Consider the following 12,064-nt stretch of genomic DNA (forward strand, 5'->3'; position numbering starts at 1 on the left):
AAAGGTGCTTTTACCTATAAAGAAAAGCTTCTTTCCCTTGGAAGCTTTAAATTTATTATGTGTTATATAAATGCTACTCAATATTCCAAGTACTACTCCTATGTTGCCTGGAATTTTAAGGATATATGAATTTTTTAGAACCAAACATATATTATGCCTTATTTTCTCTTCTGCATGCAGTTGGACCTTTTGGTTTGGCACCAGACACAATGCAATTAGAATTTGAAGGGTTTGAACTGCTGTTAATGCTATAATAGCTTGCAGGAGTTTCTGTGAAGGAACACCAAGCATTTTTTTATCAATAAATGCTCTATGGCATCTGTTTCTACATTTCAATATCCATTTATCCATATCTTTATTTCTGAGGAAATCAGTATTCCTTAAAAGGAACACACTGTTAAAATGTATCATTATGGTAACGCATTTTTCATGTGAGGTAGAGAAGAAATTGTAATAATTTTCATTCCCAGGTGTTAGTATAAGGAGATTTCATTTTTTTAACATATTCTTTATTTTATCTGTGAACTTCCATAAAAGTCATAAGACTAATGTCTTAGTCTGTAGAATAAAGTTAATGCCTCAGCTAAATACATCTTAAAACCTGAAAAAATCTGCTTAAATACAGCATCTTGCAAGATATGTTTCTTTAAATGATTTCTTTTGTGTCCTGAAAGCAAAATGAATGTAATAAACCACTAGGCTGTCTTAAAGCACAATTTGAGTGGAACAATTGTTTGTCTGCTTAATTGCAATATATGAGGTGTGCAATTCCAGTATCTACAGTGAGGTCACTCACAAGTCTGAACACAAACAAGTGTTTAAGTACTTTGTTGGATCAAGTCTTTCAGAAAATTACTGTTGCAACAGAAAAATTAAAGCCTCACTGTTGGGGTTTGACTGCAGGAAATTTAGCATAGGTAATACCACTTACAGAAACTCTTTGTGGTACCTCATACAACAACAGACAAACAGCAATGTATTTTCTTCCTGCTTTGAAATGCAGCAAATGTCTTTCTTGCCCTCCTTTTGACTTGTAAATATCAGAAGTCAAAAGCAGTTTTGGTGTTGTTTTGGGATTTTTTGTTCTTAGCAGTTGATTCTACTATAAAGCATTTTTTATGTCTTTAGAGGATTGAGGTGAAAAAAGGAATATAACAAGAAAGGAAGGAGAAGTAAACTTTCTTGGAAAGGGAAGACTACCATGACAAAGAGGGATGAAGAGAAATCTTAAGTATTATCTAGAGAGAGGTGAGGACGGTGGAGGGAATGAGGTATTGTCAGATGAGATATTGTCAGATAGAAGCTGCAAAGAATCTTAAAAATGAGGGTGAGGAAGTCTGAATTCTGTGAGCAAGATCTCTGGGGCCTGTGGTGTGTGAGTCTTAGGTTGGGTAAAGTTTATTTGAAATGGCATCCATAGTAAAGATTAAAAAAGAAGGGTAATTGGAAGTAATTAATACTAACTATGAGAGGATCAGTGTTAGCTATTTTTTATCACACACCCATTAAAAGAGGGCTGCTGTTATGAATATTCCAGATTAAGCAAAAAGAATTAGTGAAAGTCTTAATGTGAAGAGAATGAAGTGAGAAAGATGGAACCTAATACTGGTGATAGAGCAGCGGGGGAGGGAAGGCAGTTTAGGAAGAAGTAAGAGAAGTTCCATTTTAGAGCTGCTTGACCTTGAGAAACCACAGGAGATCCAAGAGAGAGCACTAGGGAAACAGAGACACTGCATGCTGAGAGAGAAAAATGAGGTTTTGGATTTGAGGGTCAGAGGTACTGAGGAGAGAAAGAGAATGAGAATAAGCCATGCTACGGGCAAGGCATGGTGAGCAATTCGGGGTGGGAATCTGGAGATGCCCAGGGAGTCACTGAAGACCCCAGAGAGACTTCATCTTGGAAATGCAGCCATTGAGTGATCACAGCTGAAAACACAGGAAGTATATTTTTTATGGAGTGGGGAGGGAGGGGAATGCTGTCAAAATCTCAGTCTTCCCCTCCAGAATGAGACATGCATTGAAGAAAAATAAAAGAAGCAGGATTTGGGAAAAGGAGGAGACAAGAGAAATAAAGACAGCAAATTATGTCAGGATCAGATGTTAATGAGGAAGAAAATGAGAGAAATGAAAATGAGAGAACTGAAATTTGAGGGCACTGCTATAAAATCTGAAAGGACCAGAAACACTTTCTGGGATGGGCTATTTTAAACTTTCCTCCAAGTGATTATACCCTTGCAGAGTCATGATGTGTTCATCTAAAATGAGGGCTTTTTGTGTCCGGCATGGTATCAAATGGGCTGCGTTGCAGTTCAGCTGCAGGTACAAAGCAAATGATGCATTTCTTTGCTTGAGGCCCTCATTATGCTCTGTAAACAATCAGAATGGAGATTTATTCTCCACTCACTGATTTCCTGCTCTCGGCTAAAAGCACGAGGGGCACGTTAGAAAGAAAGCAAGAAGACACTGATTATCTGTTTCTCCAAGCCAAATTGGTTTAGGTTTCTCCAGGCCTCCTAGCAACAGCTTTATTATTATAGAGTAATTTCCCCCCAAATACTTCTAAAACAAGTATCAGATTAATGTTTCAGATAAGAAGAAAGTGTATTCATTAACTCCCAGGGCTTGTCTATTGAAATAAAAGCCTCAAATGAAACACGCAAGTATGATTTTATTACGATATGTTGATTTTTCTTGGGTTTTTGTTTTGTTTTGTTTTGGGTGTTTTTGTTTTACATTATTTAACAGTGAATGGTTCATATACCATTAATGACCAATATACAATACATTTATTCCATAGACAAGAAAAAAAATAATTCCTGTTAGCAAATATTTTCCTGCAGGATTAGCATATTTCATGTTTCTTTTAAAATAGCTGTAGATATGAATCACTGCATGCACATGCATCACTTTTGTTTACTTACAAACCAGCTATACTGCACATTATGTTGGAGGTAAACACATTTATGAAGAATTTATTAAGTTCTGCAGTAATTGCAGTTTCTGTTGTTTACAACTATATGGCATTCATATTTCTTATGATATTCCAGGACAACTATTAAGAGAACTGAACTAATCTCATAAATATGTATTCTTTGTTTCATGGTAAATTTTTCAGAAGTTATGTTACTCAGATGCATATCTCTTAATAACCGTTTTTTAATCCCCAAGTAAAAGATTTATTACGTAGTCTCCTTTTCAAAAGTAGCTTAAGCACCAAGAAGTTGGTGAGACTTGGGTTCACATGGCAGCTTCTAAAAAGAAAAAAATTCTTCATGTTTTGAAAGACAATAAATTCTGTATGGAGAAAAGATACACAGTGGAGCACTTCTCTCATTCTCTGATTTTTCTGCCATGGAAAAATTGTGATTTTTCAGAAGGAAAGATGTATTGGTTTGTAGGTTTCTCTTGCCTTAACCACAGGTGTCACCTTCCCAGTATCTCTGTGGAGAAATGGTGGATGAAAACTCTTTTTTCCCTTTCACTGCTTTTCTTCGTTGAGGGGTGTCACAGCAACAAGGTCTCCGGTGGGGCCAGCAGCTGGTTTTGTAGTGTCAGTTTGTTCAACCACACCATAAATTGCAAAGGACTGGTGCAAGCAGATTCTTGAGGACACAGGATTAGCCAGTGCAGGTGAGCTCTGCTCCTGGGGGAATGTGGAAAACTCCTCCTGGGTTTTCTTAAGGGGGACACTCTTAAGAGAGCGGAAACAAAGAAGAGGAAATCAAAGTATCTACAGAGTTTCTAGTGGACTTGACTAAAGAGGTAGAAACTGTTACACCCATATTGCCACACCAGGTGCTGCCTGGATAAATGCAAAATGACAAAGGTAAAAGTCTTCTTAGCATTAGAAATCTTGCTGGTAATTACAGAACGTGACTCTCTTGAGGGCAGAGTCAGTTTATATCTGATTCACTGTATTCCTAGAGACGTTTGTTCCATTCCTTTCCTCAAGAAAAGCACAGGTGACATGCCAAGGTAGACTTGGACTTGTGCAGGAAATGTACTCTGTGGCCCATTTTGGTCAAGTGAGATTTAGGCCCTTCTTATGAGTGCACTTAATTCAGGTGGAGAGAGAATTTCCTTTACTCCTTCTGCTAGTAGCACATGTAATGACAGAGACTTAATATTAGAAATAGGCAATATTTAAAGTTAGCAAGCATTCTTATACAGGCAATGTTGCAAAATACTTTGAAGTTTTAAAAACGAACATCTTTCAAAACGTCAAGATTAACACCTGGCAAGAAATTTGAGGGAATACACAAAGGGAATACATGCTTCCATTAAAAGTCACCTGAGGACTGGGAAGATGGTTGTTTATAATACAAGATTTCTTATGAACAGTAGCAATTTGTAGCATAATGTAGGACAGCGATTCAGATATGGGCAGTTCTAACTTGAGATTGTATTTTGAACATTGGGTGTTTTTAGCAAGGGTACACGTTGAGTTTAACGTGCTCCATATGTACACTACAATAACAAAGACAAAAAAAGAAATAATAAAATTTTTAAAAAGAGGAGGTCTTAGCATATTATCTGTCTATTAAAATATGTTTCATGCTTCTTATGAAGGGGACTAAGCACAATACACTCAACAGTTGTACAATCTTTCCTGCCTGGTATATTTAAATTACTTTCAGCAAAAGGAAGCAGATGTTGCCACAAGTCAAGCTCAGCTTTAACAAAAAGGCAAAGGACAGCACATATTGCCTCTTCCATCCTTCACTCTCTGGGTACAAAATCAAGTTGTCCCTGGCTGGTTTAATGACCCTGCACAGCAATGCACAGAGTATGAAGGGAAACAGCTTGGCACCTGCTAACCTCACACAAAAGCTCCAAAAGTACAAGGGATTATACAGAGATTAGATCTTTTTTTTTCTTTTTTTTTTTTTTTAATGAAAGAGCAGTTGCTTTACATGGAGATTTTTGTTACCTAAGGACCTAAGCTTGCTTCTGCATTATTGAAAATACACATTAGAGTACAGCAAACAAGCAATGATTTATTATGGAGTCAAGAGGATTAGCAACATGGCTTTGTCACTTTCTTTTATTAATAAAACACATTAATAACAGCTTTGCAAAACCAAGTAAGGTAGAGCATAATATTCTGAGGCAGACAATAAATAAAAGTTGGGAACTTTAGTAGACAAGAATATTCATTTATGTTTCTCCTTGAAATCAGCTGTATGCAGCCTTCTTAACTATTTTACATATCTCTGAAGAAACTCCATTTAATGTAGAACTCAACCTATTTGAAGCTGAATGTACATCTTGAATATATGCTTAAATTTAAATCTGCAGCATTAACAACGAATAAATATTTCTCTAAAGGTTGTTCTCCAAAGAGTGTTCTCTCCATGTTTCTTTAATAGATTATGAATATTAAATGTACCTGGTAAAAAAACAGGAAAATGCTTGTGTGGTAGTTGAAGTCTATTACTAAAAATGTGAACTAAGCACAAATTAAGTTGGAGGCATGCCTGGAAAAGGATGGTTCATGTTTCTGAACTCAAGTTGTCCTTTTTATCTTTATTAAACATTGTAAAATTAGGAATTATGACTGCAAGTAAAATTCCACAGATAATTTGTGACAATATACCATTAAATATCTCACAGTGGTTTTCCTGCAGCTTTGAATTGTATTAGGCCTCTTTTAATGGGGTATAAAACACAAGAATCCAATTTTTCTTCACATGCACCAATGGTTCCCATCACTTCATTCACATAAATTCTCCTTGTTTCTAGTGAAAAATGGCTGATGAGTAAAGTAGGATATATCTCAGTATATGGTACCTTTAATAAAACATCTGTCATTGGAACAACTGGGAATGACTTCAGGAGTAATTTCTGAAATTCTGTAAAAGAAAGAATAAGCAAAAATTTTTTAAAAATTAAATAAATTTATTTGAAAAATAAATAAAATTTTATGGACAAGTTTTTGTTGCAAATTATATTTTAATATTCTGTAATGTAACTATAATGCTACACCATATCTTTGCAGAGTGCTCTTTTCCTCACAAGAAAACCCAATCTTTTATAGTTATTTTGCACACCCTTTTAAAGATAAATTTAGAAGACACTGGCATTTTTACAAATCTCTGCAACAGATCTGTTTGGTGTGAAATAAATACTTTCATTGCTGTACTCAGCAATCAAGCAAGCAACATATAACTCCTTTAGTTAATCTATTAAATAACAAGGTATTACGTGCCTAGCTTTGTGTAGTGTCTTCCAGCCAAGACAATTTACACACTTTATAATATCATTTTGCAGAGGGCCTGTGAAATGAGGAAATAGCAAATATTCATTCTGTTCCTGGAACAGAAGCACAGGATGTTTTCAAAAGTGGCATCTCTGTTCCCAGCTGTTAAAGGCAAACATTTGGAGGCTGTTTAGCACCAGTGGCTGCTCTGGAAGTGGAACTGAGTGCAGTCCCTACCCTGCCATACCCAGTCTTGGCTCCATCCCTTTTTAAAAGTTTAATGCATGGTTTTTCTGCTGCAACTAAGTCTTATAAACAGCCAAGTGCAGAAAAGAGCCAGTTGATGCTCCACTTTCTTAATACAATATTAAAATCCGGTTGTTATTTTTTTAATGTGGATATACAATGTGTCTCTTGCCATTTATACATACTCATTTGCATACTTTTCCTGTTATTTGGTTCAGTAAATTCAAAAAGTGTGCTGACTGATGTGAAGTTTTCTCTGATAACTCTTCTATGTTAAAATGCTCTTTGGGAGTGATAACGGGACAACCACCACATGGGAGCTGATACTCTGCTTCAGCCCTTGACCCATTCTGGAAGCTCTGCATGTCTCTCTTTTCTGTTTTTATGATGTAAAATACTTCCTTTTGGAAGATACTTCAATGACTTCAAAGATTTGTTCCCTGCTAGATTTTACCTGCTCCTGCTTTCGAAGAAAATAATTGGCAGTGTTGAATAAAGAACTCAGGAAAAGTACATACCATCTCCTAGCTTATTGGTCTCATTGCCATTTCCAGTCTACAGATAATTATCAAAGAAAAGCAGAAAGTTGAATGAAAATACAGTCACAGGCTTCACTGGAGTCTCTGAAAGAGCCCCATAAGTTCATTCAAATGTCTTCCCTGGAATAAGTGACTTCTAGCTGAAAAACTGCATTGTTCTTACAGGGGTTAATCATAATATTTGTTTTATGGTGCGACTTCACCACCATCCAAATTGCTTCTACACTAAACAAAACCATCATCCCTCCTGATCCTGCTATATATTTTAAATACCTTTACAGAATCTTTTTCACTTGCAAACCAGTGTCTCACAATCAATGGGACTTCATTACATATCTGTTTCACAAAAAGCCACATTTATTTAATGGGGTGCTGAAGTCATTATTGGTTGTGTATAGTAATTCAGATTGGAGTTTATAAACACTTTCTTCTTTTTTTTCTGACCTGTTACACTGTGATTCCTTCCCTCTTCAACTTTACTCCTCCTTTTTAGAAATTTTGTACTAGTTTGGATCCATTTGTATGTCTATATTCCCTCTTTTAATAATCCCACTCCTTTTTATCTTTATCAGCCTATTTCTGCTTGCTTTTTCTCCTTGTCATGGTTATTCATTTCTCTCCTCTGTATTTGCACTCATCCCCTTTCCTTCCTTTCAAGCTAACAGATGTAGACTGTATTTACAGACTGGATTTTTTAAAGAATAACATATCAAAGTCAGACTACAAATATTACTTATGCCTGATGTCAGTTATTCACTACCTGTCACTTCCAATGCACACATCACCAAAGAGCCTCCACTGACACTCTGGCCCAAAGTATAAAACCTCTACCATTACATTTCAAAAAAATAACAAATCTTTTCATGTCTGAGCTGTCAAAAGAAGCTCTTGGAATAGCCAGCATAGACACAGTCACTACCCCCACACACAATACGAGTATGATCAAATACCTACTAGCAGCAAGAGCTGATAACTCTGAAGGGTGGCAAACCCTTTCTGAGCAGCTCCAATGCAGCAACATGGATTGATTTTTTTTTTTCCTTTTTTCCCCCCCAATCTGCTCTTGCCAGGGCATTTGATGCATTCTGCAAAGCAGGGCCTGGGAGAAGCAGTGCCTGGGATGCAGCTGCAGCTCCACTGGAGGAATGCTGCGGGTGAGTGCCAGGGTGGCACTGACATTTGGGGTTAGACAATGTACAAGGCCACGTTGAGCTGCCTGTTGTGCTGCTTGCTGAAACCACGAGAGAAAGAACAAGCAAGGCTTGGAAAGTGGGGTAGTTTCATGTTCTGCAGAGCTGCTTTAAATAACCCCTCTCTGACACCACACCACAGAGGGACGTTGATGCCGCTCAGCCTGTGCCCTGGTAGGATCCCACATCAGCTGAGGCACAGGGGCAGGGAGAGAGCATTGCTGCCAGCTCTAAGCCAAAGGGGAAGTGAAACCTCTCATGCAACTTAAAACCATCAGTCTCCTGGACACCTCTTGATGAAGACTGGGGAAAAAATGGGAAAGAGCTGGTTCAGGGCAGCAATCCTTGCAGCTGAAGTTCTGGAGAAAGAGGCATCTGTTCCTTCAAGCAGAGAGCTTTAATGAAGAGGAGAAAAAACATGTATGTAACAGTGAAGGCATACAAGGTTTCATGTGCTAACCTTATATTTGAGACTTTGGCTAAGTTTTTTGTTTGTCACATTACTGTGTTAGGGTAATTGCAAAGTACTTCAATATGAGCAGACTGCCCTCATACTTAAAAAATTGTACAGATACAGTAGATACCATGAAATAAAACTTTTCATTAATTTATCTTTATTTTGATGTATCATAGTTGTTTAAACAACAAGTTATTAATTTCTACATATAACTCAGCTCATGCTCATCTTTTAATATGCCTTCTTGTCACTGTAGGACACAAAACAACACAAGCACACACACCGCTGCTCTCAAGGTGAAGAAAAGGGAACATTTATTTTCTGACTCCAACATTCATACTTTTCCAAAAGTGACAGTGGATTGAAGGGTGAAAATGCCACCTCTCCAATGACACTGGACAAACCAACAGTCCATTTCTTCTCCTCTCTAAAAGAATGCAAAACAATGAGTTATTTACAAAAAGTGTGTGAGAAAGTTTGTTACAAAAATGTAAACATCAGAAAGCTTAGAAAATCTTAAAAAATCAAAGCAACACCTTCTTTTTTCCCTTAACTGTTCTCAAGATCTTTGAGCTAACCTCCTTTTCTGAGGAAAACAACAGGTAACTACATCTTTAAAAAAGGCTAAATCAAGCTTTCTTTCAAACACCACTTTCTGGATTAATGATTTACCAATCCAAACCATGCTTAGTTCTTGAGAACTTGGTATGTTGTTTTGCCATTTTCCTCTTGCTATTCTGAGCTAGTTCTGTACCTCACACAACGCTTAAATAAGAGAGAGACCCTGAAATCAGACCTTGCTGCTTTTTCGATTGATTCACACTCAAACATCCACACTGCAACTCACACTCAGCAATTTTTGACCCCTATCAAATTTTCTAGCTCCTGGGATTTAAGGGAGAAAGCCGTGCAACAGGCAATGGCTCCTGGAATTACTCTCTCCTAGTGCTTGCTGTGTGCTGTAAGACCTGCTAGATCTTTCTCATCTCCCCTGCTGATCCAGACTTCCCTGATAGCATCACTTCCCATGCTGGCTTGATGAGCTGAAGAGAAGAAACGCCTGCCCCGGTGTTTGTTTGGAAGCTGTGCGACAGCCAGAGCGCTGCAGGCTGATGTGAGTGCAGGAGTAGGGTGGGGGCTTTTTCCATGGATGAATTATGATTCTCAGTTTAGTGTCATCACATTTGCTATCTGTTACTGATTCTCTTGTTAGTGCCATTCCCTAATGTGGTCAAGTGTGAGTGTGCTCCTACATTCCTCTAGTACAATACTGAGAAATGTGATGCTCTGTGGTTTTAGTTCTGGTAATGAGAACAAGGCAGTTCTACTCACACCCAAAATTAGTAATTATACAAGACTATATCGTGTTACTGGCAACTAATTAGAATTCTCGGTTGAAATGACATTACTTTATTATATATCATTAACATAAAATGTCAAAACTAGCATGATAGTTGCTTTCATACAAAAAATGAGCCTACTTCTGTAAGTGAAAGCAACAAAATTACAGCAATTTTAGTGTCAGTATTTTAATATATATTATAGTTTATGTGATATGGTCAGAGTTTTTCCCATATAAAAATCACAAAAAGAGAATCCTTCCTTTAAAAAATGTCAGTGACTATCAGTTTTGTCCTCTGCATTTATCATGCAGATTAAATAAAATTCAAAAAGCATTAAATGTCAAAGGGTGCACCTTTGACATCTGGGGGGTGGGGGGTGTTGAACTTATAGTATAAGTTCATATTTTGCTCTATATCCTTAGAGCACAGGGTACACGTTACATCTAATTTACTCTCTTCCACCACTGCATAAGCGACGTTATTATCATATTGCATACAGTTAAACTGAGACAAGAAATTGAATTCCTTCTGGCCAGACAGTAAGTAAAATGCTGGTGCTGGGATGAAGATACAGGGCTCTTTGGAGCAGGCTGAATATCAGGATATCACATTTATTTCTCATTTACATGCTAGGTTTGAATATTTCTAAATGAGATAATAAGTAGGTTTTTCATTGGGGATCTGTAGGATACATTGGTTAAATCAAGCCACAGCTGCCAAGGTACCTGTTCCTTGACAATATTATGATTTTGGTAACATATAAAACAGATGAGAGGGTAGCATTCCCTTGGCAGCACACTAAATATGCCGCAAGACACATAACCAATGAGCATAATTTGCAAATGTGTATGAAGAATCAGTCTTGACAGTTTTGTTTACAAAGGCAGGCAGCTATTTGCTGATAAGAGATATGACATGCTATTCATCTTGCTGCTACTAAGCCAAAGGGATTGCAACTGTGATAACAAACTGTTAGATTTGATTGTTGGAATGCTTATGCAATGTTAGTAATAAAGGGTGTTTAAAAGCATATCTCATTTGTTCTTGGGCAATCATATGGCATTTCTTATAATAATTTTCCTGGGACTCTTAAAAGGACAAGCTAATTAAAGAAATCTGTCTGGCTCAGCTTTAATGGGTCTGTGTTCTTTAAGTAGGTGTATGTAGGAAACAGGAGCAGACGTGTCTTTATTTCTCTGCTTGCATAGGTTGAGGCAGGATGTCAAGTGACACAGTCATGTCCTCACATCTTTCAGTTCCTTCATTTTGGCAGGTGTTACCTCCACACACCTTCCAAAACTGGAAAATAAACAGTCTAAAGATAGGACAAGGGTAATGGCTTTAAACTGAAAAAGGGTAGGTTTAGATTAGATAAGGAAGAAATTCTTCAGTATGAGGGTGGTGAAACACTGGAACAGGTTCCTATCTCTGGAAATTTTCAAGGCCAGGTTGGACTGGGGTCTGAGCAACCTCATCTACTGGAAGGTGTCCCTCTTATGGCAGTAGGGCTGGAGCTTGATGACCCTAAGTGTCTCTTCCAGCACAAACCATTATATGATTCCAAGTAGTGCTGAGACCTTGAAGAAGCTGAGGAGGAGGTTTCTGGCTTGTTTCTCCCTCTTACTGAGCACCAGAAGAATAGGTCAGCATGACTAACACCTTTCCTTTGTCATCAGCCCCCTGCTTCAGACAATACTGAAAAAACACTTTTCCCAGCACTATACCTGTACTATTTATAGCCTGAGTAACATGTTGTTCACATGTTTTCTTACAAAGCTTATGATCAAAGTAAAAAACCCCCAAACTTATATAATACTATCCAGAGCAAATACAGGACTAGAGAAGCCAGCCACGTTTTTGTGAAATATTGCTCACTGAGCTTTGTTGAATGTGTGCATGCAACACAGTAATGTGCAGACAAGGGCTGATCCAGCTGTGATGGCTAAAGCAGTGTTTTGTCTGGCCAGCTCACTCCCACCTCGACAGGCACAGCTGAGGTGACAGCTGGACAGTCTGAGCAGGCAGACCAGGCTGACCATCAGAGATCATGCACATGCCTCACTAATGGATTTAACCAATGCCAGGTACAC

This window comes from Serinus canaria, chromosome 2 (genome assembly GCF_022539315.1).
Source record: "Serinus canaria isolate serCan28SL12 chromosome 2, serCan2020, whole genome shotgun sequence".
Taxonomy (NCBI): Eukaryota; Metazoa; Chordata; class Aves; order Passeriformes; family Fringillidae; genus Serinus; species Serinus canaria.